The 22163-nt window shown below is 50.0% G+C and overlaps 1 protein-coding gene across 7 annotated transcripts in view; it reads left to right on the forward strand.

Annotated features, from left to right (window-relative positions):
* Positions 1 to 6658: 6658 nt before the first annotated feature.
* PFKFB3 (6-phosphofructo-2-kinase/fructose-2,6-biphosphatase 3) overlaps positions 6659 to 22163 on the forward strand; it is a 42135-nt gene continuing 26630 nt past the window's right edge. For all 7 annotated transcript variants that reach the window (XM_027739937.2, XM_027739938.2, XM_039383493.1 and 4 more), the window contains exon 1: positions 6659 to 6809. The gene's annotated coding sequence lies outside the window, so the exon portion shown is untranslated. The remainder of the gene's footprint in view (positions 6810 to 22163) is intronic.

The following is a 22163-nucleotide window of genomic DNA, read 5'->3' on the forward strand; positions in this document are numbered from 1 at the left end:
CTGCAGAGCTCATAATTGCAGCTTTATGGCTTTTCCTTTCTTTTCCTTTTCTTTTTAGCATCAGGAAATGGGGAAATCCCAAAGCACAGGGATTCATGCTGCATTTAATTCTAGTTAGTATAGAAATGTAAGAGCACAGCCTTATGTCTTATGTCCAAACAGTGTTACCACTCCCCAGACTCTCAGCCCTGTACCTGTGGGCAGCAGGGGACAGGGGACCACTGTTCTGCTCCCACTGGGCTGTGCAGGACATCCCACTGCCCTGCTTGGGCAGCCTGAAGGCTGGTGCTCCTCCCCATCTCCCACAAGTTGTATCCCATGCTTGAAGCCCAAGACAACTTCAGCTGTATGGAAAACAAGATCTTTCCCAGGAAGATGATGAACCATTTCCTTTCTTCTCTCCTGATTCTTATTCTTCCCCTAGGAAGAATGTGGGGGGTTTTGCCAAAGCATTTTTTAAGCATCTTTGCCACTTCATACCCCTGAGTTGTTTTCCCTCTCCCAGCCTCTGAGGTGTGATCTCTGGCCTCCATTTGGGAGCTTGCAGCAAGTCAACAGCTCAGGAATCCACGTGGTTCTGCCAAGACAAAGGCCTTCATCTCATCATGGATTTCTCCACCTTTTGCCCCAGGCAGAAAGCTGGGCAGCATTTTTGGACTTCACTGCTTTGAACTTGTAAAACTTGTATAGCAACTGTGAACCAAAACTCAAACGATACTCTAGCAAAACACACCAGGCTCTTCCAGCACCTGCTCCTCTTGGGAGGATGGGAAGGGAAAACTGGTGGGGAATTGTGTTTTTCTGCTTTGGGAGAGTGCTGGGTTTGTGCAGTTGTAGTGATGGAGAGTAATCACTGGGAGAGGATATGGGCTGGAGCAATTCCCAGTAACTTGTCTTCCCTCTTTGTAGGAGGGGGTGATGCACTTGCCCAGCAAAATTTAAAGACTTAAAGCAAAATTTAAAAGTGGGATTTGAGGATTTGCTTCAAGCACAAATTTCTGAGGAAGACCCAGGATGGTACAGCCAGCCCTTCTCCCTGCACCACACCAGTTACAGCTCTGCACATCGTCCCACATAACAGCAGCATCCACAGGTACTGTCCCAGAAGTATCATGTTCTCCTGCAGGGGCTCAGCTCTTCCAAGGAAGTCAGGAATTTACAGCTAATAGGGAAATCAAGTAAGTTTTGAAAATATCTTCAGCTATCACAGTGCTAGTCATGTATTTCCTGCCCTTTCTTCACTTGGATTTCTACCTGATCATTTAGAAGTGTTTCGCTTCGATTTATCTCTATCCAGTGTGTTGATTTATTCATGGGCAAAAGCCTGATGGTTTTTGTTTTTCCTGCAGTGTTGGGGAATACAAAAGCCTGGAAACTTGAGGCTGCTATCAGCTTTTATATTAAAAAGTAATGATGTTGGCATCATAAAATCAATACATACTTTTTCTTTTTTCTGATTAAAAAAAAAAAAAGGGGGGGTTTAACTCCATGGCAAGGAGCAAGCCTGGAGCATGTGAAGTAAAAGTGATTATTTGTCACTCTGGATGCATCAGAAGAAGAATGCAGATGTTTCTCCAAATGTGACATTTCCTCTTCAGTGCCAGGTTGGGTATGTGGTAGCAGTTCAAAGCCATGGAAATCAATGGAGAAGGGAGAGTGAGTTTCCTGCATGGGAAGAGTAAAATCACGTTAGAAACCTGCTGGAGCTGGCAGCTGTAGAAAAGCCATGAGGGTTTGTACCTGACAGCTGCAGTAACTACTGCCTGCAGACCACTCCTGGGAAATGCTGTCCAGTTCCTTCTTCCTCTCCAAAACCCAAAAGCTGGTAACTGTGCAAAACAGGAGACCAGGATCTGGAGCTGTGCAAGGCACCAAGAATACCTGGTCACAGAATCACAGAATGGTTTGGGCTGGATGATGATCTTAAAGATCATCCAGTTCCAACCCCCTGCCATGGGCAGAGACACCTTCCACTACAGTAGGTTGCTCCAAGCCCTGTCCACCCTGGCTTTCAACACTTACAGGGATGAGGCATCCACAGCTTCTCAGGGCAACCTGTGCCAGTGTCTCACCTCAGAGTGAAGAATTTCTTCCTAATCTGCAATCTAACCTTGTCCTCTGTCAGTTTAAAGCCATTCCCCCTTGTCCTAAGTCTTTGACCTGTATCTTTCTAATCTAATCTCATCCCCACACCTTTATAGAGCGCTTAATCTTTGAGATATGAAGAAGACAGCTCTAATACCAGAGGTTAATAAAAGTAATCTCTCAAGGTCAGGTTTTAGTGGTTGGGGGGGGAGGTTGGCTGCAAAGTCTCCAAAAGCTTATTGTTCCCAGTCCCTGCTGCATATTAAGCCCTGATGACCTGGTTGTGCTGCCTGTTCTCCCAGCAGAAACAGCATTTCCATTTCCAGTGACAGGCCATGAACCTCTCTGCAACTTTCTCTTCTGCTAAATTTGCAAGGCTGAAGAATCAGGTTGGTGATCAACATGTGGGGAGAGCTCGCTGTGGGAAAGGGAGCTGGGTACCATGCACAGAATTACACAGAATCGACTGGGTTGGAAAAGACCTCTGAGATCATCGAGTCCAACCTATGACCTAACACCTCCTTGTCAACCAGGTGTCTCTGGCTGCTGCAGCTTGGGAAAATTAGCAAACACTTTGGGCATGGGCTGGAAATGGAAGCGGGATTGTCAGTGCCTGGTCACTGAAGTGCCACCTTGGAGGCTGGCTTAGGCACAAGAGCAGCTCTCAGCCTGCTCGAGCACCCAAACATCCTATAAAAGGACAAAATAGGATTATGCAAGGCAGACCAATCAATGTAAGCATGTCTCCTGACATACCCAGAGCCAGCAATTACGAGCACCCTTGTCTTTCTTGGGTTTGTGCCACACAAGCCATTCAAGATGTTATAAATATTTCAAAGGAGCTGTTTGCATTCTTATTTGCTTGTAGAGTACAACTCCTGTATTGAAGGAGATCCCCGTGACTGATTCTCAGCTGAAATGACTGCGTGGCTCCAGCTCAGGAAAAGCACTGACATTCCTGTCTCCCAGACTGCTCCCACCCATTATCTAACTGACTGGAAAGGGAGGAGAGTTGATACTGATTTCCTGGCTGGGCAATCACTGATATAAAGATCAATTATTCCCTGTATGGGTAAGGATATCTCAGCTTCCCTCAGGTATGTGCAGAAATGCTGAGCAGCTGAGCTCATCTCTGTGCCCCTTGATACAAAGCCTGGTTGTGCATCCCTATGGATCTGGTGCAGGGTGGGGAAGGCCAACCCAGTCTCCATCTCCATCTTGGCCAAGGAGGGTTTTTCTGGGGTTGAGGATGAAGCTGAGGGCTGCAGTCACTGCATCTCAGCTGGAGCTCCTCTGCTCTGGAGCCAGGCTGGGAGAGCTGGGGGTGTTTACCTGGAGAAGAGAAGGCTCCAGGGAGACCTTAGAGCCCCTTCCAGTGCCTAAAAGGGCTCCGGGAGAGCTGGAGAGGGACTTTGGACAAGGGATGGAGGGACAGGACAAGGGGGAATGGCTTCAAACTGCCAGGGGGCAGGATTAGATGGAATATTGGGAAGAAATTCTTCCTTGTGAGGGTGGTGAGACACTGGCACAGGTTGCCCAGAGAAGCTGTGGATACCCCTTCCTTGGAAGTGTTCAAAGCCAGGTTGGATGAGGCTTGGAGCAACCTGGGATAACGGAAAGTGTCCCTACCCCTGATGGGGGGTTTGGAATGAGATGGTCTTTAAGATCCATTCCAACCCAAACCATTCTGTGTTTCTACAAAATATGGGTTTAAGCCTGGAGAGACAGGTAAAAGGACCCTTTGCTGTGTCAGTTCTAACTAAACAACCCCCCTAAAATATTAATAGTCATTAAATTATGCTTTTATGTCCTTTGGAGACAGTTTCCTCCAGGACACATTTGGGAAAGGTGCTGGCAAACATCGAGTCTCCGAGTGCCTCTCCCATGGAAACCAGCACTTGGGAAGATCTCCAGAAGCATCCGGACCATCCCTCAGCCCCAGGGCGTGATCAGTGCTGGCTGAGACCTTTCCCACCATGTTTGCCCAACTTTTCTGAAAACCTCAAGTGATGCTGAGCCACTGCCACCCTCTCTGACTGTGCAGCCTGGCATTTGTGCTCTGCCGAGAGGAGATGCCCTGATTTCACTGTCCTGGACCATAGTTTGTTTAGTTTAATCTAAACCTTCTTTTGGGACCAGCCTGATTCTCAGCAATTTTTTAATTATCATTAATATTGTTCTTTTATGTTGTTCTTTTTAGATCTCAGACAGAAAATCTGTTGAACAGTCAGTAAGGGGTGAAGATCCTCATCCACCAGAAGTACCCAGACTATGTTTGAAGTCTTCTCTCTTTATTTAAACTGCCTGGCACCACTGAGATGCCTGAGGTGCTTTCTGTGGGTGAAAAACAATAGTATCTAATACAGGGAATGAAGCAATAAGATGCTCTGATTCCTGTGATGGCCTTGGCTGGAGCTTGGAAGCTGATTTCTGGAATTTTCCCATAGGGAAAATGGACACCAAAGATGGTTCTGCTTGAGATCTTTCTGGACCAAGGCACAGAATGACTGGAGCAAATCCAAGAGCAGGGACCACGTGACAGAAGCACCTTAATGGGGACCTGATCCATCATCCTCTGATAAAGGACCTGGTCACACCTGCAAGGCTCTAAAATGCTCCTGCTGGGAAGTTTTTGGAGCTGAAGTGACAGGGTCCAGGCAAGATTAGTGCTGCAGAAAAAAAACTGCACAAGGAGTTAAGCCCCTTCCAAGCTATGCAGGCACTGAGCAGAATATTAGGGACAACAGACTTGGACATGAGCATCCAAACATGTATTTCGGTGGACAAGACACTCAAGTTCATTATTGGGTCTAACCCTGAGTATTTTTCATGCTGTTTCTTTTGCCAGGCCTTGGAGTCATGTGCTGGAAATACTCTCCTGGAGATGAACTGCTAATCCACATTTATACTGGGTAATAAAACTGTAAAAATCTGTTTTTGTGTTTTATAGGGATTTGAAAGCTCATCACTCCAAGGAATATCACTCATTTGCCAAAGCAGAGGACTGGGTTAGAGTCAGGGTGAACCAGCAGAGCTCCTGGGTCATGCTACCCTGGCCTTGGGTGTGGCTGGGGTGTCCTTCCCTTCTGCCTGGATGTTGGACCATCACCTGGAGTGAAGAAGGGATCTCCTTTACCTTCTGGGCTGTGTGGCAGCAGCACATGAATGTCCAACCCACCTGCCTTAAACTTTCCCAGCCTGTGGCCATTTAAGGTTACTAAATGTCCTGCAAAATTCCATTTTTGGATGATTTTTGCCCAAGAAAACGGTTGCCTGCTCAAGTTGCCTGGACAGAGATGCAACTCCAGCCTGTCCAACCGTGTCTGTGGGGGCAGGGAAAAAAAACAACTGCTGTAACTGGTTCCAGTTGTTGAAAGGAAGCCCAGCAGCCCATGCCACCAAGTCTTCTGTTCTTTTTTCCCCTCACAGGGTGCTGGGGCTCAGGAATATTTCCATGTGCAGTGTGCATCATTCCCCAAGCAGGGCAGAGGCAGCAATGCCATGTAAGATGTTGATATCCCTGCCATCCCTGGAGCCACAGCTCTCATAACAACCTGGGGGGCACTTTTTTTTTGCAATGCTCCTCACTCACTGGCTTAAACAGGTTTCTCCAGGGGAAGTTAAGCCAAATCTGGCTGACTCTGCACTGGAGAGGATGAAGAATGCTCACCACGAGCATCATGGATGGGGCTGGAGGCTTTAGAAGATGGGCAGGAAGGCTTTAGAACACCACAGGGCTGGTTTGGGGAAAGTCTTGGTGACTTCAGGAGGGAAAAACAGCTTTGCAGGGAGCAAAGACACAGCAAGGAGCTCATGGTATCACTGTTAACCACCAAGATGAAAGGTTGGAGTCTAGTCATGTGCAGTTCAAAGAGTTTCTCTTGAACTAGCTCCAAGCCAATGCCTATTTCTACCTCCAGGGAGGGCAGTAAAGGAGCTACAGTAAAAATAAACAACTGTCCCAGGTGATAATACTCCCCATTGGTGCTCCAAGACTCTGGGCTGAGCTCACAACTCATCCCAGCCCCATGATCCTGGGAGAGAGGGATTTACCCATCCTCAGCATGGGGGTTAGAACAGCAGGATCTGAACTTCCAACTGCCTTGAGTGATCCAGCCTGCACATGGGCAGATAGGATATGCTAAACAGGGGGATCTGTGTTTCTGGTACCCTTGTTTTGGAAGCGTTTGAATTTTCCCAACTGGTTCCAGTGCCTCCACAAAGAAGATGGGATCAGTGTTCTGCTGAGCTCAGAAATCAGCAGAAGTGATGCAGGAGCCTTAAACTCCATTATCCCACTCACATCCATTACACTCAGTTCTGTACTGGTCCCACCAAGGAAAAATCCACCACAAACCAACTAAAAAACCCGTTCCCAGCACCTTCCACCCCTTTCTAAGGCCATCAGCTCCTTGTCCTGTCCCTATTACCTCTCTCCCAGCCCTGCTGCCTCCAGGAAGCGAAGGGTTAAAAGCTTTGAAATTGCAAGAACTTCCTCCTTTCCGCAGTGCCACCCTCCGAATGACGCGGGTTTCTGCCGGGCTTTGCCCAAATATGTCCGTTTCCTTCTAAGAGAAGAAGGAGGAGGAAGGAAGAAAACACAAATACAGAAGAAACATATATATTTTAATATATATAATATCTAAGAGAAGGCGTCCGCAGCCACGGAACCCAGGCGTCCGAGCGCAGCCCTGCCTCCCCCTGCCCCATGCCGTTCCGCAAAGGTAGGGGATGGATGGAGGGGCAACACCCCGGGATGCTCCCCCGGAGCGGCGGGAGGACCTGTCCAGGGCTGGGGCTGGGGTCCGTGTCCCGGCAGGGATGTGAGGAGATGGGAGGACAGGGCTGTGCCCGGCTTTGCCGCACCGCTGGCTTTCGGGGGAGGATGAGGGACACCCCTCCATGCTGTGTTTGGGGGCAGTATTTCTGTGCAGCCTGCAAAGGGCAACTGTCCCCCCATCCACCTTCTCTGAGCTGAGGGGCTTTTCGTCTTGTTCCTGCCCGTGGGGGTAAACTGGGTGGTGCAAGGTGCTCTGGGTGGTGCAAGGGCTGAGGACAAAAGGACGTGGGACGGTTCCGGGCAGGGGTTGTTGCCGGGGGCTGTTTTGAGGCGATGCAGGCTGAGAACTGTGCACATTTGTGTCCTTGGGAGGTGCTCAGCGGAGGGGCTGGGAGCCCGGGAGGAGAGGCTGGGGAGGTAAATGGCTTTTCGGAAGGGTACCTCACCTGGGCGAGCCTCTTTCACGCCGTGGTGCTCTCCGAGCTGCTCAGCAAACCATCTCTTTTCCCCAAAACTCCATCCCAGCAGCTGACAGAAACTTCCCTCTTGCCATCCCCTGTCTTGACACTGTGGGCAAGAAGGACCCAGTTATGGGACCTAAAACCCTGGTGGGTGCTCCTGTGCTGCCCCACGGGGCTATGGATGAGTTTTACATCCCTTCCGGGCTGCTGTGAAGGAGACTTTAATGTCACCTCCTCAGCCCGGAGGGATGCGCAGGCATGGTGGAGGCACAGGGAGGGATGCTTGTGTTGGTCCCCTGCCCTGGCAACTCTACTGGGAGGAGAAAGGGAGGGGAAAAACTCTTCTCCAGGAGACAGAAAAGCCAGGGAACCAGGGTTAAGTTGGGATGGGCAAGGACACAGGGAGAAGGTGCTGCTCAGATCCCACACAGGTGCTTTGCCAGAGTGGATCGGTGTCCCTGGACCATTGGACAGCCAGTGCTGTGCTGGGGCTGGTGGGGAAGAGGCAGAGGGGACACTGCAGACATGTCACACTCTGAGGCTGGCATGACATCAAAGGGCAGCAGGGAGGGAGCGAAAATTGCGGAGAGAGGGCTGGATTTGTTTTTCTCACCTCTGCCTGTGCTGGGGAGGATGTTTTGGGTGTGCGGCAGTTTGCCCGCAGTGATGTTCACAGAACCTTTATCTCGGGCGCGGAGATTTCTGTCGCCTTTTAAGGCTCAGCGAAGCGTGATGTGGTTCACACCCTCGCATCTTGACAGAGCAGCAGACTGCAGATCTTGATTTAATTTTAGGTGATAAACGGACTAATTTAGAGCAGAAGGAGAGATGCTGGGGGGTGGGTGGTGGGAGGAAAGCAGAACTTGTCAGGCTTTAAAAGCGCTGAGCCCTTGGTAGGGAGCACGGAAAGATGGAGGGGACCTTCTCATGCTGGAGGGCAGGTCCCGTGGCCCCGCTGCAGCCTCAGCAGGGATCCCAGTGATAGAAACGACAGGCAGATCTCCAGCCCTTGGGGACAAAGGGTGGGTTTGCAGTGATTGATGCTTTTCCATGCGGTCCTGCCCAGCACACCATGAACTGGGGAGGACCCGTTTGCTGAGGGACCGTGCTGTGCCTGTCATCGCTGCTGGACACCTGGGGCACAGCTAACCTCCAAGTCCTTGGCAATTCGGTTCCGCAGTTGTTGTGTCACCCTCGCAGCCGTTGCTTGTCCACAAACTTCCTCTAGAGGTCAACATTGAAATGCCGGAGCAGCTGCCGGCAGCTCCGTGCATCAACTTGCAGCTCCAGAAAGTCCAAGGTGGCAGGAAGGCCACTGTGGATGGGTTTTGTCCGTTGCTTTTGTATTTTAGGAAAAATTTCCTCCCCATAAGGGTTGTCAAGCCCTGGAACAGGCTGCACGGGGCAGTAGTGGAGTCATTATCCCTGGAGGGATTTAAAAGACATGCAGATGTGGCACTTAGGGACATGGTTTAGTGGTGGACTTGGCAGTGCTGGGTTAATGGTGCAACTTGATGATCTTACAGGGTTTTTCCAACCTAAGTGAGTCTACGTGCATGCTCAGCTCATGTTGGAGACCCTCTGAGGACCCCTTTTCTCACAAAGACTATAAGACTCAGCCTAGAAAAGGCCTATATTAATTTGGCCCTAGTAATGCTTGTAGAGGCTGTCTGTGACCTGGCTGCAGCCTGTATCATCAGCTTAGAGCATCCTTTTGGGCTGGTGAGACCCCTTGTCCCCAGCCCTGCCTGGAGCACTGCTCAGGGGCTGTGTCTGGGCTGCCTGGGCTTCCCATGGGCACATCTGTAAGCCACCAGGCAGGAGGGTTATGGAGAGCATGGACTTCTGGCTGCCCTTCAGAAGCTGCCCAGAGCCAGCTGTGCACGTCCTTAGTTTGCAGGAGAGTTGAGCATGAAGGTATTTTCCTTGTAGCTCAACTTGGTGCATAAAAATCCTTGCTGAAGGTGGTGGCCTGGGCCGGGTTGGAGTCAGGCTGTGTGCTTGATCCTCCCAGAGGAAAATAGGACTCCAGCCAGCTTGGCAAGGAGGCTGAACCTTTCCTTTGGGAGCCTTTTGGGAACAGTGTCTGACCCCAGGGCTTGCTCACTGCCACCCAGATCCAGGGGGCAAAGAGGAGGCTTTGCCTAAGGGCTGCTGCTCTGCACACCCCGGGTAGCTTGAGGCACAGGGAGGCTTTGAAATGAACATTCCAGAGGATCTAAACTTTCTTTGCACAGCCCTGTGTGTGGAACTGGAGTATCCTGCAGAGTAAAACGCAAACTACACCCCTATCTCTGCCAGTTTCTCACTGCTTGCAGCTTTGGCATCACTTGTCTGGGTCTCCCCGACAGGTTTGTGGAAAATACTGGTTACCTTGGCTCTGTTGCCTCCTTTCTCCTTGAGCATCACAGCCAGTGGCATTGCCCCAGGATCTGCACTTCATGTCTGTACAACCATTTGCCCATCTCAAGGCATTTGGCAGTTTCAAATTAAAGAAAGGTATTTCTAGCAGGGATGTCCAAGTACAACAGAAGGAATGAGCTTAGGGCAGGAATTAAGTTCTTCCAGCATTGCTGCATCAACTGGGGAAAAAGTGGAGAAAGTCCTGGTCCCCAAACAGTGCCATAACCCTGGCAAAGGCCCATCCAGGGCTGCAGCTCTGCTGGTAGGAGGTGCTGGGAGCTTTCACCTAAAGTACCCTTCCTGAAAAATCTGATTTAATTACTGCAGCTGGTGCGGGGAAGCTTGGGAGTGTGCAGGTGATAAGCTGCCAGGATATTGCCAGAGGGACATTTGTCATCTGTCAGAGGACTAATGAAACCCCGTTTTTATTGCTGGCTGGAAGGAACTGGAGATAAGACTGAAAGCCAGTGAGTAGAGATTGAATGCATGATCACAGAAGCACAGAACAGTGTGGGTTGGAAAGGACATAAAGCATCACTTCATTCCAAACCCCCCACCATGGCAAGGACATCTTGCACTTGATCAGGCTGCTCCAAGTCCAGTACAACCTGGTGTTGAACACTTTCAGGGATGGGGCATGCACCACTTCTCTGGGCAACCTGTGCTAGTGCCTCATCACCCTCATTGTAAGAGATTTCTTCCTTATATCTAATCTAAATCAACTCTCCTTCACTTCGGAACCATCACCCCTTGTCCTACTGGAACAGACCCTGTTAAAAAATCTGCCCCCATCTTTCTTATAGGTTCTCTTTAGAAACTGGAAGAGGCTCTAAGGTCTCCCAGGAGCCTTCTCTTCTCCAGTCTGAACAACCCCAGCTTTCTCAGCCTGTCTCTACAGCAGAGGTGCACCAGCCTCTGAGCATCTCCGTGGCCTCCTCTGGACTTGCTCCAGCAGCTCCACATCCTTCTTATATCGGGGAACCTAGAGCTGGATGCAGTGCTCCAGATGGGGTCCCATGAGAGTGGAGTGGAGGGGCAGAATCCTCCCCTCACCTGCTGCCCACACTGCGGGATGAGCCCAGCACACAGAGCACACGGCTGGGGCATGTCCAGCCTCTCATCCACCAGTACCTCTTGAGTCTTTCTCAGCAGGGTTGCTCTCAATCCCTTCATCCCCCAGCCTGGATTGATATCAGAGGTTGCCTCAACCCAGGTCTGGCTCCGCAGGGTTTGGGTACAGCCACTGTCAAGCTGCCAAGGGCATGACAGATGCCTGGTGCAAATGGAAACGAAACATGTAATGCTGTGAATATATCATTTATGGATATATGTAAAGGTGTGGGTTGACTTCAAGCTGTTGGATGGAGAACTCATTGGACACCATTTGGATTGCAGGTCACCAGGGCATGTCACTGCTGGAATTCTGTGAGCAAAAATGGTGTTGAATGATTTGAATTGGCCAAGAGACAGGACTCAGGGCCCTGCTTGATGAGGGGGCAGATTCTGGAGTGGTTGATGTTGATCTTGGCTGCTGATGCTCTTCTCTGGGACTGCGAAGGAGGATCATGCTGGTGTCAGAGTTGGGCCTGGCTGGATGAGGGTTGTGGTTTGGAGAGATGATGGTAAACACTGTGTTTCTGCAAAGGGGCTCTTGCCAACATGGACACTGGCTGTGGTTGTGCAACACTGGTACAACCACAAGCAGAGTCAGCTTGGACAGCTGCAGCCAACTGTGCTGAGCACTCTATCTTTGTAGGGTACACAAGAACTCACAGCAAGGTGGAGATTAGAAGGGCCTTGGGCATGTGGTGGACCAGGGCTGGGGTCCTGAACAGTATCTGGAGGAGCAGCCACAGCTTGCAGTGGCAAAAGAAGGAGGGATGTTGAATAAAGCACAAGCAGAGGGGTCCAGGGAGCTCCTGAGGGGTCTGTGGCTGAAACCTGAGCTCTGTCCCTCATCTGCTGGGCTGGCAGTAGAAAGCCAGTGGTGCCTCGTGGTTGCTGCACACATGAGTTGGATTAAACATCTCTCCCCAGGCTGAGAACAATCTAGTGGGTGTCCTCACAAATGTCACATGGGGTGAGAGGGGTCTCACCTTCCTTAGCCCTCTCGAGTGAGGTGTACAGTGTGAGCCAGTCCCACCAGGAGGCAATGTGTGGGCAGAACCCAGAGGAGGGTGCTTTGATGATGGATGGGCCCAGTGGCCCCAGTGGCAACTTCTCCATGGCCACTGACCACAAGGAGAGCTGGACACTTGTCTCCAAGGTGGCAACATGTAGCTGAGATGAGCACAACCTCAGGACTAGCAAGGGGCTGGAGGAGCTGAGAGCCCCCCACGCAGAGGGGAGCAGTGGGTTTGAAAACCATCCCTAATTTTCCCAGGGTCCTTCCTCCCCACATCCTTGCCTCCATAAGGGCTGATTCCTTCAGCATAAAAAATTCCCATGAAAGTGCAGTTGTGGCTGCTCCATCCCTGGAAGTGTTCAGGGCCAGGTTGGACGGGGCTTAGAGCAACCTGGTCTAGTGGAAGGTGTTCATGCCCATGGCAGGGGATTGGAACTACACGATCTTAAAGATCTCTTCCAAACCAAACCATTCTGTGATTCTCTGATCTCCTGCAAGCAGCTCGTATTCAAAGGTGGCAGAAGTTATTACACAGCAGAGAAGCTGATAATGGGGACTGTTTTGGCAGGAGAAAGGGCCTGGTGGGGATGACATTCCAGAGGTGATTCCTGCCACCAAGCACTATGATTTCCAGACACGCGGTGGGAGGAGCCTGGTCACTGTAACAATACTGCTCTTTATTAAGCCTTTTTATTTTCTGTTAGCAGAAGTTACGACATCTCCTGGTCTCATTTCTGCTTGCTGAGATCAAGGAGGCTCTTGTTAGCAGGAGCAGAGGTGCCGTTTGCCCATGAGCATGAAGGGAAAGGGCAGGACTGTGCCACATCCCGGTATTGTTACTCCTGCTGCCTGTCCCCTTCTCTGCAGAGCACTTCCTTGCTATCACAGCTCCTGCAGTGAGTCAGATTATAACACCCTCTGATGGGAAACTCTCTGCTTTTGCAGAGTGGTTAGAGCTAAGGGTGTTGAATTGCCTTTCTGCAGCTTTTTTTGGTAATGAAAGGGATAATTCTGTCACTTTGGGATGCCTTCTGGCTTGCTGGCAATGCCCTGCAAACCCACATGCTGCTGCCTTTGCCGGTCACGCCACTCCTCGTCGTCGTGTTTTTTTGGCAACCCTGAAAAACTTTTTATCCAGCATTTCCCATCAGAGGCACCAGGGAGGATTTATGAGCACCAATGGGTAAAGAACACGATGCAGAGAAGCCAAGTGCGGAGTCAGGAGCTGCTTGAGGGGGGGCCTGGCTGCTGCAGCTCCCCGTAGGGGCTGTCCCGGTGACAGTGACAGCGTGGGTGTCTGCTCAAAGGGCAGGGAGGAAACGTGTGGCAGAACTGGCCCCAGCTCTCCTGACTCACCGGCTCGTGCCTGAGTCAAACCATCGCCTTGTTTTCAATGAACACCTTTCCTGGAAGGTTGGAAATCCCCTCGTGTCCTGCTTTGCCCCCTGGCCAGCGTTTCTTGCCGTGGCATTTTCCTTCTTGCTCTTGGTTTTGTTTCATCCCCTTTCACCTGACTGGCCCCTTGAGCCAAACAGGAGTAAACAACCCAAAGGAACAGGTGTCTGTCCCCTCATTGCACCCCTCCCAGCACCTCCCTGCTCCCTGAAGCTCCAAGAAAGCACCCAGTGAGCGCAACCTCTCCACTGCCTCTTGGACATTGCACTTTCTTTAGCTTTTATGACAAGCCATGGACAGTTTTTAGCATATTTAAGGATTCACCATCCCCAGTGGTTGTGTTCCCGTTGGTGCTGATGGGGTTTTGCACAACCAAGCAGCAGAGCCCAACACATCTCGTGGTGCTGGTGCAGGGCAGGACATGCCAGGCTGTGGTGGGAAGGTGGGACAACCTTTGCTGGTACCAGCTGCAGGTGGAACCACCACTCCACTAGAATGTGTTGTAGGAGGCTCACAAGGGGTGTGCAGCTCCCTTGAGGTCCAGTGGGTGAATTGGGGCCCACTCTGCACTCCAATCTCTCCACAGAAACCATCTGGTGGGGAGAAACATGTTGTTACCATCTCTCAGACTTCCTGAGTCTGCGAACTAAATCATGCAGAGATGCAGTCGCTGATAGCATATCCTCATCTCCCAACCTGGGAGTAGGCAGACATGCCTACGACCTGCCTTGCCAGGGCCAGCATCCCACCTTTAGGAAAAACCCTCCTTTTGGAGTCCTGTCTCCCTTCTGCAGGGATGGAGAAGGACTCTCCATTGCTGTATTTGTGTGGTAAACAGGCACTGGCATGACCCTGGTTCTTTTAATGCCTCTACCATCTGAAAACCAGGCTCAGTGGCCTTGTCACATGGGAAAGACACCCAGAGTTGGCTTGGGATTCACTGCAGTGCTTGGATCACACCACCAACAGCCCCCAGGCCACTTTTCCACCTGGCATCCCACCATGCCTTTGCCACCACGAGCCCATGCTGGCAGAGCACTGCCAAACCCTTCCCTAACACACCCTCCATGATGGGGAAATTAATCTTGGCATAAAACAACTCCAAAGGCTTTAAATCAGATGACCACGGGTCTTTCATGGAGGGACGTGGGAGGATTTCCAAACTCAGCAGCCAGCAAGGTGTGATCCCTGTTTTCCTGGTGCGTGCCTGCACACACGCACACACAGGCACACACATCTCTGCAGGGCACCTGCTTTTTTTTTTTTTTCCCTTCAGAGCCACATTTTAAGGCTGGAAACAAACAAAAAAAAAAAAGAGGATGGGGGACCGGCCCCAGCTGGGAGTCAAGATCAAACTCACACAATCAGCTTCAGATTTCCCTGGTGTTTTTTCCTGGGGAATTCCTTGTCCTGGCAAGAGGTATTAAGTTTCCCCTAATACCTGGGCAACATTTCCTGTATGTACCTTAAATATTCTTTGCTCTAAGGAGCAAATATTGTTTTCTCCGTATCATTCTTTTCCAGGCTGAAGGCTATTCCCCAATTTTCTCCTTCCTGGAACACAAAATCACTCTCATTTTGTGCTGTCCCATATATCCCATTCTGAAAACATCTCCTTGGTACTGCCCATCATGTCCCATCCTGGATTAAACCTCTTCCCAAAGGCACAGGGCTTGGAGTGAGATGTACCTTTCCCTCGTGCTGAGGAACCAGCACCATCCAGGCCAGAAAACCCAACATCCTGCATTTTCTATAATGACCTCTTGCTAAAACACCCTGGAATTGGGCTTAACTTCCCCCCCCTTATTATTATTATTATTACTATTATTATTATATTATCCCCAGGGACATCATGCTGTTTCTTCAGATTGGCTGATGAGAGTTTTTTGTTCTTTCTTTCCCCAGTCTTTCACCCCTCACTGGATGGTTTCCATCTTTGTACCTTGAAGCAGGGGAAACTGAGGTATGAGAGGTTGCAGAGATGGGCTGGAGGCTGCTGTGACTGTGCCTTTAGCTGCTCTTATCCACAGATCCAGCTCTCTCTGTAGCAGATCTGGCTGTGCCAGAGCATCCCGAGGTGTGTGTCTCATGTAGGTATATTTTGGTGTGTATTACTGGACCAGACCTCATTGTAGTGCAACATGGAGCTTCTAAATCAACCCATGTAGGTAGGAGCAGGCTGTTAAAACCCCACCTGGAGAGATGTTGATTTGGTTTGGAAATCCAGGAAAGCTTTGCCCAGCCCTAGAAAAGTTTATTAGAGTGGGAAAGCTGAGACGGACAAATGTGAAATGGTTTGGGGAGAAGCGATACTGGGTAAAGAAGGTGCTGGTTGTGTCTTTACACAGCCAGGTTGTGTCTTTACAGATCCAGCCCCACTTTGGGCTCCCCTTTGAGCAGGGACACGGCAGGGCTGGTGTTAAATTGCCTGCATCCCTTCAGCCAAGCTGATTTATTTCCCTCCCTAACACCTTGGCTGCCTCTGGAGCTTGTTTGTCCGACCCGACGCAGGGAGAGCCTTTTCCAGGGCAGAGCGGTGAACTTGTTTACCCATTTATTTATCAGTTTATTGGCCCTGCCCGGGCTGCTGGCACGCGAGAGAGGGACGGGGATGCCGGGATGCCGAAGCACGAAGCACGTGCCAGCTCTGGGAAGCCGCACGGGCTGTCCATGCCCCGTTCACATGCACACGGGGAGCAGGGAGGAAACACTGCCGGGCTCTGCTTTCCCGAGCTGGCTGTCACCCAGCACTGCCACGGCTCTCCCAGCAGCTGCACCTCCTCCAAGACATGCGAAAGGAGCATGAGCAGTGCTGAGGTGCTGCTGGGCTTTCCAGCTATTTCCAGGAGGCCTGGAGAACAGCTGAGCGTGATAAACAACAGGGGTAACCCACCAGGATGAGAGGTGTTTTTCTCCCAGTGGTAATGGGAGAAAAACTGGGTGTCTTGTCTCCTGCTGCAGATCCAGCCGCAAGAACAAAGGAGGGATGTGAGACCTCAAGGAGGGATGTGACACCCCAAGGAGGGATGTGACACCCCCAAGGAGGGACGTGACTTCCCAGTTTTGGTCTCTCCAGAGCCAAAATGCTCTGGCTGCTTCTGCAGAGGGAGAAGCAGGAGGATGGGTTGCACTGGGTCTTGCTCATGGGCTTGAAGGTGGGGATTAAGCAGCTGGTGGAGCTGCTGATTTCTGTGCCTGGGAGGGCAAATTTTTCTGCCCCTAAAAATGCAGATTGGCACTGCCAGGTTACCCTGTACAAGTGGATAATAAAGGCTTCTTATTCACCAATATAAATTTATTTGGAGGAAACTTGTACCTTCATCCCAAGCATGACCGAGGCAAGCATCCCACCTTGACGCCAATAGGAAATTCTAACATGCTGGTGCAGAAATTTGAGGATTTGGCTTGTGTTTTTTTTCCTCCTGCTCACTGATTTTCTTAGAAATCCTCCTTACTAGCAAGGGATTTCTGACAGGAACAGTAGGATATAGCTGGGTCTGTGATTTGGGCCTGGGCAGCCTGATAAGGGCTCTCCACTCCCAGGAATGTGGGATAGTGTCCCCTTTGTGCCAACACCAGTTCCCCAGGGATGGATCTGTGCTCATGAAACAAAGCTCCCTTTCAAAGAAAAAAATTAAAATAATAAAGAAAAAAAGAAAAAAAAAAGAAGTTGGTTTGGGTCTTTTTTTCCAGCTTGGGTCCATTTCCCAGCTGGAGAACTGGATCCCATTCACATCTGAGGACAAGGCTTTGAGATGGAAAAAGGGACTCAGAAGTAGCTTTGCCAGCAAAATCTCCATGTTGTTGAACCAACCTGACCAGGATGAGTCGAGACAGAAGAGGCACCTGCCAGCAGTGATTTTCGTGTTTATTTGTTTATCCAAGGTGGATTTGCCAAAGGCAGGGAATGGATTTTCACCTCCTGCCAGCTGCGAAGAACGTGTACACAGGGGAACACAGTCAGCAAAGCCTTTGTTTCTCTTAAACATGAAATCACCTCTTTTTGCTGCCATGTTTCCCCTTTCCTTTTTTTCCCCTCTTCATAGTTTTTGGGTGCAGCTGAGCTGCTCAGAACTGACCAAGTCAAACACCATAAATGGAAGAGCAAGTTAATAAACCACTAAATCATTTATGGCTGTTGCAATGGCAGCAATTAGGTGGAAGACATGAGGGAGGGAAGAGTTCCTTTTTGGATATGGCTTTACTAGCCCAAATTTTGGAAGACTCGAGGCTGCCTTTTCTTGGCTTTGGGTGTCCCGCCACGCTGTGCTTGCAGCAACAGGGTTGGGTGGCCTCAGCAGATAATGGCCCTGCTGCAAACAAGACAAGACCAGGCAACGTGGGATGAGGTTGGTGTGTGCCAGCCCTGAGTCTTAGTCACCCTGTTCTGCCAATGACTGACTCTGTCTGAATGCAAAAGGACCAGATTTTTTGAGCAGCATCCGAAGGCAGCGGTGGCACAGGCTGCCAGGGATTGAGGTGGTTGCGTGTGCTCCTGCACGTGCCCAAGGGAGCTGTGCTTGTTCAGTCGTGGAGGGTTGGTTTGACCCTGCATGGGATGGGTTTTCAGGGTATTTAGCTGGTCAGCTCTGGGGTGAGCACCAGCGTTTAAGGCAGGACAGGGAGGAGACATGCAAGGCATCTGTGCTGAAAGCGTGTCCTGCAGATATGGTATTGCAGCTGCTGTGACCCTCTGACCACCCCTGCCTTCACCCCAAAGCCATGCTTGTGAGATCCCCTTTAGCCACAACTGTGGCAAGGCCTTGCTGTTGCGTAGCTGGCAGGTTTGGGAAGTGCTCTGGGCTCTGCCATGCAAACCTCTGTGGGGGCAGACTGGAACTCCCGTTGGCTCAGCACAACCATCCATCTGATCCATGAGGCATCAAAGCACCTTCACCCAGCAGTGGGAGAGAGGTGCCCATCACTAAGGTACCTCGGACTATCCAAACCTGGGTAATAAATGCACAGTATGAAGCAAAGGAAGGTCATGCCTTGAGCCTGAGCCCCGCTCTTTTTATTGGAAAGTTGGCAGGAAAACCTACAGGGGAGTCGGGTGGCTGTCAGATCTCCTGTTGAGTCAGACTACTCTCCAGCTGTTGTTTTCTTTCAGGCTGAGTGCAGGGTAAACAGCTGGGCTGGGAAATGTGAAACCCTGGCTCTGACCGTGCCATCACCTTGGGCATCAGCACAGGGAATGTGCAAGGACGCACGGACACATCAGAGCAGTGCAGAGGAGCAGGTGGGGATGAACACATGGAGGGGGCCCATGTCTCCTGACGTCATTTGTTTGGATTTTAAGGAGTGAGAAATAGAAGTGGAACCCTATTTGTGACGCAGAGTTTGTGCTGGCACAGATTGCCCAGAGAAGTTGCAGATGCTCCATCCCTGGAAGTGTTCAAGGCCAAGCTGGGTGAGGCTCTGAGCAAACTGGTCCAGTAAAAGGTGTCCCTGCCTGTGGCAGGGGGGTTGGAATGAGATGATCTTAAAGGTCCCTTCCAATCCAAACCATTCTGTGATTCCCCAATGAATGGTGTTGCTGGAAACACTAAAGTAGGCACAATAAAAGTGGTTTTCCCCCTTCTCCATCATTCTTCTCTGGGGACAAGTCATAGCCAGTGGCCAACATGTGCTTCCACCTGTGCCATCCCCTCCTGGCTCTGTTTCTCAGCTCAAGGAACATAGTTGTTTGGGGAGAAAATTGAAGCACTCCCAAGTGCTCTGAAGCACAACATCCTCCCCCATGATCCCTGCCAGGCACCCAGATACTGGTTTGCTACCCTATGATAAACTCCAAGGCAGAAATCTAAACATTCAGCTCATTTCTTTTTTTTTCCAAGGAACTGTTAACAGTTTGTCGTTGTGTGTTGGAAAATACAAGTGCATTTGAGAAAATATGTTGGCAGCAAGCTCCCCATATTGTTTCAGCTTGCCCCAAAATTCCAGAGAAATTTTCCATTAATATTTTTCATGTCTGATTGGAAAATATTAGGGAAAGAAGAAACAAATTCTATAGATATGTTTTGGCAATTTTAGCTCTTTTTTTTTTTTCCCAGCCAGGTCTCCATGGCATAGAAAAAAAATAAATGAAGTACACAAATTAAAAACATCTGCTAGGAATTACACACATTAAAATCTTTGCTCTACAAGTGGAAAAATTTTAAGAAAGCCCTGATGAGGAAATCTGATTATTTAACTTCTGTATTCCAGCAATCTGTGTGATCTGATCCCAGTGATTTGGGTCCAAAAATTGGTTAGAAGACTTGGTAGGAAATTGGAGATTACCTGGGAGAGGCTTTGAGTATAAGGAGCTCCAGCAAAAGATGTGGAAACTTAACTAGACCTAACTATCCTAAATTTCAGCCCATTGACCACACACTTTCCCTCTTAGTTGTCTTTCCCAGACCTCCTAAAAGCAGTGCCTGCAGGTCTCAAGTTTAAAAGCACATGGCAACACTCTGGAAAAGTGGGACACTTGCACCTCACCTCTGGGTGCCTTGTGGTTTCCATCAGCTCAATGGAGAGGGGAACCCTTAGGGAGGCTCATCCAGGGAACGGCTCAACCTCAGCAGTGGTGTTGGTCCCAAAAGTGGTTCTTCTGGGCCAGAGTTGAGGTGTGTAGGACACAGTTGAGCAACCTTTGCCTGTATCATCCCAGCCCTGTGAGGAAGCAGGGACAAGCAGGTTGTGGATATGGCAGACGTGCTCAGGAGGGTGTGGGTGGGAAGATGCTCAGCACGTACGCGGTTTCGAAATGCAGCTCCTCATCAAAGCTTCACCCTTCCTCCCTACATGGAGGATTGAACAAGGAATTGAGTTTTAGGTCACCTTGTGCTGGAGAGCACTGAGATGTGCATTGGTTTTAGGCACAGAGAACACTGGGGCGTCTCTCTGTGCTCATAGGATACAAACTCCTCCAGGACACATCCTGGTTTACATTCAATACCCACAGCAGGGCAAGTGAATTGCTCTGGGAGTGCCCATTTCTCTCCACAGATCATAAAAGTGGTCAAAGGTGACCACCTTGTAGACACCCAAAATGACACAAATCCTTCCCAAATACTACCCACAGCTTTGAGGTGGATGGAGGTAGAACATCTTCATCGCCTCCTCCCTGCTAAGGATTCCTCAGGGAACCTTTTCATCTGAGCCTCCTAGGCAGTGCAGATCCTCCTGGGATGCTGCTTCAACAGCCCCTGTATCAGAAGCCAAACTGATATCAGCGGGGGTTGAGAGCAGAGATAAAAATTACCCTTTTTCCCAGGCTATGATTAATCTGGTGCCCGCTGCTGCCTACAAACATGTCCTTCTTGATCAGCAGCAATACAAACCACCACATTTTCTCTCCCAGAGCTTCATGTTGTATTTTTTTGCATTACTTTGAAGACGTTTCCCAGCATCTCTAGGGTATCTGGCTTCACCACGTCATTGCCTGCAAGGTTTTTAGGAGCTTCTGGGTCACCATGGCAATGCTGAGGTTGTCACTGGCCTGGGCTTGTTACATCATGAGGTGAGTCAGCCCCAGAAAGGCCACAGCCTTTGCCATTGTTTGATTTAATAACCTGCAAGGATGAGATAACGATCCAGGTCTTAATGAAAGGTGGGTGGTAATGAGATGTTAGGAAACAGTTCAGTAGCAAAGCCCATGGGATAATGACAGGCTGAGGTTGTCAGAGGGTGATCATCTTCTGCTAAATGGGTTGAACAGACTCATCCATGGAGGGGGTTTCACATCTGTCACCGAGCCCCTGCAGGCAGGAGACCTGGAGAGCTGCATCCCAATTGCATCACCGGGCTGGGAATAAAGTTCTTCATGAACACAACCAACTTCAGCCTTTGGGCACCTCCGTGAAAATAATCCCGGTAGCAATCTCTGCTTAAAGGAGGGCTGGAATTCTATGTTTTTCCCATCAGATCCTCAACATGCCGCATCGCTTCGCAGCACTGTGCTGGTTTGGGTTGGGATAGGTTAATTTTCTTCATAATAGGTGATATGGGGTTGTGTTTTGAATTTGTGACCAAAACAGTGTGGATAAGATAGAGGTGTTTTTGTTATTGTTTAGCAGGGTTTGCACAGTGTCAAGGCCTTTCTGCTCCTCACTTCACCCCACCAGTGAGGAGCCTGTGGGGGACAAGGAGTTGGGAGGGGACACAGCCTGGAGGCCTGACCCCAGCTGAGCCCAGGGATATTCCAGACCATATGGTGTCATGCTTAGCACATAAAGCTGGGGGGATGAGGAGGAAAGGGAAGATGTTCAGAGTAAAGGCATTTTTCTTCCCAAGTCACCATTACATGTGGTGGAGCCCTGCTTTCCTGGAGTTCACCCGACACCTGTGGGAAGTGGGGAATCAATTCCTCGTTTTGCTTTGCTTGTGCACATGGCTTTCACTTTACCTATTAAACTGCACCTCAACCCACGAGTTTTCTCACTTTTACCCTCCAGCTCTCTCCCCCGTCTCACTGCGGGGAGTGAGCGAGTGGCTGTGTGGGCCTGAGCTTCCAGCCAGGGTTAAACCATGACAGTCCTAAATTAGGTCTGGCTCAGGTGTGAGCACGTGGCTGTGTTTCTGCTGATTTACCCAGAGAAGGCTCTGTGATAACACATGCCAAGTTATGACATGCAATATTTAACCTGGCAGCTGGGACGGAGTAACCTTGTAAACACACTTTCCTCTCAGACCAGCAGGATTTTTGTGCTGGATCAGTGCCATGTCATAGGTGGTTGTGGCATTTTGATTAGGGATGAGGTAACCTAAAGTCAAGTTCAGCATCCTGTGGATTTACACCCTAAATAAATCCCAGGACATTCAGTGCAGAATTTCACTCCTTAAAAATCACAGGGCAAACAGGGAAGTGTTCTTTTCATGTAACTGAAAGTACCTGGGAGTAGGAGGCACAACCCAGTGTCAGGCTAAT

Source organism: Pipra filicauda, unplaced genomic scaffold (genome assembly GCF_003945595.2).
Source record: "Pipra filicauda isolate LSUMZ 115617 unplaced genomic scaffold, ASM394559v2 scaffold311_size1313980_pilon, whole genome shotgun sequence".
Classification (NCBI taxonomy): domain Eukaryota; kingdom Metazoa; phylum Chordata; class Aves; order Passeriformes; family Pipridae; genus Pipra; species Pipra filicauda.